Source organism: Harpia harpyja, chromosome Z, assembly GCF_026419915.1.
Source record: "Harpia harpyja isolate bHarHar1 chromosome Z, bHarHar1 primary haplotype, whole genome shotgun sequence".
In the NCBI taxonomy this organism is placed as follows: domain Eukaryota; kingdom Metazoa; phylum Chordata; class Aves; order Accipitriformes; family Accipitridae; genus Harpia; species Harpia harpyja.
The window spans coordinates 12,857,569-12,864,202 of NC_068969.1; positions in this window are offsets into that span (position 1 = coordinate 12,857,569).

Below are 6,634 nucleotides of genomic sequence, written 5' to 3' on the forward strand. Positions count from 1 at the left end.
AGAAACAAGTTGTCTTGCCGCATATAGGGGCTTGCTCAAGAAATCTAACATGCTTCTATTTCAGTATGCAGAATTCTCTCTGTTATACCACTTCTGTATACTCCAGAAGATCCTAAATACATATGTTGTAGTGTTTAACCGCAACACAGCTGAAAGATGCTCAGCAGAATCTAGCTAGAGTGTTAGCAACAAATCTTGCTGGTGTTCAATTTAATAACACTTAGACTTTGAGGTTTTGCTGTGGGTGCCTAGTAGTACTGCAAAATATTTTCGCTTGGCAATGGGGTCACTTGCTGAGCTTCTGGTGTTGCTTTGCTGCAGGGTTCTGGGGAGTTGCTTGTTCTGGTTTCTCACAGAAATATTTAATAGAGCCACCTGCTTGCTATCACTTCTGCAGCAGTGACCTTGAGTGGCACTGCCAAAATGTTGCGTGCCTGAAAGTTTGCCTCTTAATAGGTCAGATGTTACAGTATGAAGTAAAGTAGGCATAATAGTGGTGCAGAAGTGACCTTAATCTCTAGGTTGAAGTGTATGAACCAGACTCATCTGAGCTGTTTTAAAAAGTCAGGAGAGATTAGGCTGGACAGCAAGTAGCAGGTAATATGTTACAGACTTTACGCAATCTAAACAGCTGAAATGAAACTTTATAAACAATAAAGCATTCAGAAGGCTTTATATCATGAGAAACTGACTGGTAATGGCAAAGTTTACCTTGTGTAGCCATGTTATAGAAGAAGTGAAGGAGGAAACAAAGGCAATGAATGATAACTTCCTGAATTTACTATTAGTAAGCACTAATTGAGTCTTATTTCAAATGCAGATTTGATTTGCAGGTTCAGGTTAATTGATCAATAATTACCACTTGCATATCTGTAACAGTATACTAATTGCAGATTATGTCAAACTTGACCAGGCTGTCAGCTCTTTCTAAGTGATACTTTACAAGCACTGAGCACTCTATATGGTTAGTCTTTTAAGCTTTATACTTTCCAGTTAAAATATACAATAAGTAGCTAATAGCAAGAGCAGTCTTTTAAGTGAACATGCTGCTTGTGTTTCAGTAGGCTCACACGTAAAGTAAAAGGTGTCATGTGACAACAAGACATAGTTAAAAGCCAAAGTTTTAATCTTGACAGTAAGTATTAAAGAAAAAGGTAGAACCTGAGAAGTAAAAACTTGTAACAGCCAACTAAATACTCCCGAATGTAGTCTGACGTTGTTTTTTCCAATCTTTTTTGTTTAGTCTGTGACTGAGTTAAATAAGTAGAATGGCTTCCTGCTTTAATCTTTTCTAAAGTATCTTAAGTATTCAATGCCTAGAGTCTAGCTGTTATGTGACCCTAAACACTCAAGTTGTCAGTTCTCCCAAGTATTGGGGCCATAGCATCTCTTATTCTCAAAGCCCTCTTTTGCCCAGCATCTTTCAGACTTGTTCTAACTTAGTAATGCATTATGTGTAAAACTGAAAAAAATTTTAAAAAACTTTTAGGCCCAGTATAGTGGCCAGGTGTGGGGAGAATTTCCTGATGTAGTTCTGAAAAGGCTTTTAGACAGCTTTTGCCTGTTTCATTATGTTGCCATTTCTGGTCTGCCCTCTGACAAGGAACTTATGGGGAGTGATGTACATTCCAGTGCAATGAGGTGTAACGGCTGGGTTGTTAGCTTGATAAAAGAACTGTGAGAAACAGACATCAGTTTACACAAGCTGATTAAATGATCCTCTATAGGCCAAGTCACTGCAGGTAGTAAGCACTAGCACTTTTTCTGTATGTATTTGTTCGCTTGAGTGACAAGAGTAGACACTTAAAACTGCAGGGAGAGTCTTTGATTGTTAAGCTACATAAGTAGCATTTAAATTAATATCTGCTTATGTTTCAGTTTTCAAACTTGCTTTGATGGAAACTCAGCTAGTGCAGGTCTAGCTGGGTTTAGAATGCTCTAAAACAATCTTCCCTCTAGCTAACAAGGAACAGATGCCTTGTTCTGAAACTCACTTGTTCCAAATCATTGATGAGTTTGCGTAGTACAGACACTCAAGCAGTGGCATTAAAGGCAAAATGGTGTGTTTATGTTTCTGTTGTCATATTCTGAAGGGGGGTTCTGTGTCCTTAAAATACTCTGATATTTATTCATACTGTAATACCAGGAACCTTTTATAGGCCACAGTTGAAAATGCTCAGTTGCTTACTGAATCTGCTATTAGCTGAAGCAATGTTTTGTCTGTATCACTGATAATTATGTCACTGTGTATCTGGACTGTAGCTCTTGAAACAGTGAATAAACAGCAAAGCTGTATGTTTTTTTCATTTATTGGTGAAATTTATCCTTTCCAGGTCTAGGAGTGGTTATGATTATAGTTATTGTAAATGTGGAAAACACTTAATCATCAAATTAGTAGATGGCTTTCCACATAGCATGAATTTTAATTATATTTTGAGCACTGTAATTTGTCTTGAGTAACACAAGCAGCTAGTTGGCCTGTGCAAGAACTGTGGGGGCAAGTAAGAGTCAAAAGGGGGAGCTGAATATTCTGTAATAAGCCTTGAAATGCCAGAATAAGACATGAAAGATTTTTCCTGTGTAACTATACTGTTTAAAGCTTCAGCTTCTCACTATTCCCCTTGGAGTGGCTTTTCACAAAGACTCGAAGTGTTTACCTTTCTTCAACACATCACAAATACTGGAAGAAAAGAAAACTGAAAAACAAAATTTTTTTTAAGCTCTAAACTGGAGTTCCTGTATGTTTAAATCTTGTGCTTGTCAAGCCTCCCCTGAATATTGGCAAGGGAAAAGTTCCTGGATGTGCCTTAGAGGTTATAACAGCAGAGGAAGAAAAGGTTGAGTGTTTTAACTATAAAACTAGACAGTGGATCTGATGAAGCAAACCACTTTTTTTTGTGGGTTTGCAGCACTGTGTAATCTATTCTCAAGGTTGTAATTCAAGAAAATTAAGACACAGGTTAAGAACTCCTTAAATGACCTTTTTTAATTGATAGTACACAGAGAGTGTGTGTTATAAGTATGTGATTGAACATCTTCATCTCCATTAAGGTATATGAGCTCACAATTTGGAGCTGAGTTGCATAGTTTCCAGTGCTGCCTCTAAAAACAGCAACCATCCTTTAAGATAATTTCTTTGCATGGCAAAAACAGGAGCAGTCCTGTGCTCAAAAGTGTTATAATGACAAGATGTTTGGAAGGCAGCACTGATTGCCTGTTAACTGAAGGGAGGATAGAACATACCATTTGTTTATTTTTCAGAGCCTGTGTCATTGATCTGCTGGTTACTTGTACTTCCTTTTGGACCAGCAAATATGGCTGTCATGTTTGTGTATACACTGTGGTGCTTGCTCTGCAAGGGGAGAAGTTACCAAATTACCAAAACCAGCTATATATGTGTCTGCAGCAGATGTATCTGGATAGGGAAGAAAAGAATGACTGTCTTATCTAGAGTCAAGTAGAGATAGCAGAGTTTGAAGGGTTTTTTTCAGCTATACTATTTTCTACTAGCTTTTCTTTAAATAACTTGTGACTCTTACAATGCTTACAGTCCAAACATTATGGTGGTGAAAATCTAAGAAGTTTACCTTTGATTTCTAAATAGAAAAAGTTGCCTTAAAAAAAAGGGATTTTTGGAAGATTTCATGTGTAATAAATAAGGTTTTTAATCATTTAGCAGCTTTGTTGTTTTGTCCACTGAAAGGACAGAAGTGCTATTTCTATAGTTAATGTGATTTAAAAATGACTTATTGCAGTCTCCTATCTTTTTCTGAAATACAAGAGCAGGGGGGTTTCTGTATGTACAATGTCCTATAAGGAATTCTGTCTTCAAAGAAAATCACTTTGTCTCCCTTTCCCACTTGTCCTGGTTTCGGCTGGGATAGAGTTAATTTTCTTTCTAGTAGCTGATATAGTGTTATTATGTCTTGAATTTAGTATGAGAAGAATGTTGATAACACACTGATGTTTTCAGTTGTTGCTAAGTAGTGTTTAGACTAAGTTAAGGATTTTTCAGCTTCTCCTGCCCAGCCAGCAAGAAGGCTGGAGGGGCACAAGAAGTTGGGAGGGGACACAGCCAGGGCAGCTGACCCAAACTGGCCAAAGGGACGTCACGCCCACTATATAAACTGGGAGGAGTTGGCCTGGGGGGGATTGCTGCTTGGGAACTAACTGGGTATTGGTTGGCGAGTGGTGAGCAATTGCATTGTGCATCACTTGTTTTCTATATTCCAGTTCTTTTATTATTATCATTATTATTTTCTTCCTTTCTGTGCTATTAAAGTGTCTTTATCTCAACTCATTAATTTTACTTTTTTTCTGATTCTCTCCCCCATCCCACTGGGCAGAGGTGGGAGTGAGTGAGCAGCTGTGCAGGTGCTTAGTTGCTGGCTGGGGTTAAACTACGACACCCTGCTGAGTCCCCTGCTGTGATTGATTTGACTTGTCTGTTTCTGCCACCCTGAGTAGCATGCCTGCTAACTGTAGGTACATGTAAGTTGTAACTAAATGGACTGAGAACCGAAGTTTTGTGAGCCAAAGAGTGTCTCGGCAAGAAACTTCCTTTCAGTAGTAATTGCACTATTGTTGCTGTTTGCTTTTAACAGGCTGATCGTTGTGGGTAGATGCTGGCATGGTTCACCACCTTCTTGCCTTGTAAAAAATGTGACTCTTGGAAACCTGGCACTGACTTCCTTATGTAATCTTCCCTTTGACTTGCTCTGACTTGGGGCTTGTGTAGTGTGTGGGTGGAGGGCAATTTAGAGTACTGATGGGGTCTGAACTATTGCAGATGGTGATTGAGTGGAAGTCATGGGCTAGCATTGTGCGTTGGCAGGGGAGGGAGCCCATGCTGGCAAAGGTTGGGCAGAAGAAGAGAGAATTGGTGGGGGTGGGAAGGATTGGTTTCATCTGGGTTTTTTTTACCTACCTCCTTTCCTTTTCTCCCTCACCTCAAACAGGAAGAAAAATCGTGGTAGAGCCTCTACCACCCTGTGGTTAAAACCCTGTGCTGGGGCTATATCAGCCAGGTTTGTTGTCAGGTAATGTGTCTGCTCCTTCTATCCCATCTTTTCTGTGTGTAGGTAGTGATACCAGCGAGTGGACTGGGAAGCAAAGATTTTACTATGCACTGTTCCCTCCCTTTGCAGAGAGAATGTCCCTCAGCCTGATTCACACTGTTCCTCTACCTAGCTATCTCCCTTGACAAAGATTATGGCCTACCCTGTGGGATATGAGATCTTCCTACTCTCCCCAAAATAAGAGACCCCATACTTTCCCTGGAGCAAACAACTCTACAAAACTGCCCTAATTCTCTTCTCCTTCCTCTCTCATTTTCCAGGCTTTCAATTACAGCTGTCATCTCCCCATTGCATTTCTATTGCTCTTGAATGTTAATTTTACTGACCTTTCACAATCCACCCCCCACCTCCCAGCTGAGGGACAAGCTTTAGAAGGATTATTCCTCTTGAAGGTGAGTAAAGGTACTCCTTGATTGCCAGATTGGCATCTCTGTAACATTCAAGGTCGCTGCTGGGCCAGGGAGGTGGAGAAAAAAAGCTTGGGAAACAGGCCAACTGCCTCCCACATTGGATGAAGCATTGTTAAACAGCCCCTTTCCTCCAGGCTCTGATTTGTCCCTCCCCTTTAGTAAAGGAATTGAGTTTCTAAATTAGGAAGCCTAAGATTCTGCTATTGAGATGTTCGGTTTAATTTAGTTCACATTCTGCAGGAGCTTAAGTTCACTTCACTGATCCTGACCTCAATCAGCAGGAAATGCACACTTTTAAAATGTGTTTGTGTATTGTACTTGGGTTTGCTTATCTGGGCAGTAAAAGTTAGAACTTCGCTTTGTCTTGCATCTGTGGTGTGACTGTGTTGGTTACTTAACATCTCTGAGGATAAGCATATATTGCGTGAGTGAGAGGATTAGTTGCTGTTTGCACAGCATTTTAAAGTTATAAAATGAGATGTGTTAAGAGCAGTGTCACTGACAGGATCTGTTTGATGCAGATCTGTTTCTGGCTGATTGCCAGCAGTTGTGTTAGGTCTTGTTAGGGGCCCTGTGAGAAACTGAATCCTTAGACTACCCTATTCAAATTCTTATAAAGAAGGTGAGGTAGGTTAACCTTGGCTGGTCACCAGGTGCACACCAAGCTACTCTCCTACTCTACCTCCTCAGCAGGACAGGGGAAGAAAATACAATGAAAAAGCTCATGGGTTGAGATAAGGACAGGGAGACCACTCACCAATTACTGTCACAGGCAAAACAGACTCTACTTGGGGAAAACTAATTTAACTTATGGCCAATTGATACCAGAGTATGATAGTGAGAAGTAAAAACAAAACTAAAACCACCTTCTCTGCGGCTCAACTTCACTCCCAACTCTTCTACCTCCTCCCCAGTGGCACAGGGCGATGGGGAATGGAGGGTCATGGTCAGGTCATAACACCTCATCTCCACTGCTCCTTCCCCACGCTGTTTCCCTGCTCCAGTGTGGGGTCCTTCCCAGGGGATACAGTCCTTCACAAACTTCTCCAGTGTGGGTCCTTCCCACAGACGCTTAGGTTTACACTTTTGCCTTCAATCACTTTTTTAATATTGAGTACAAATAAGTAGTTAATGATTTTGACCTGG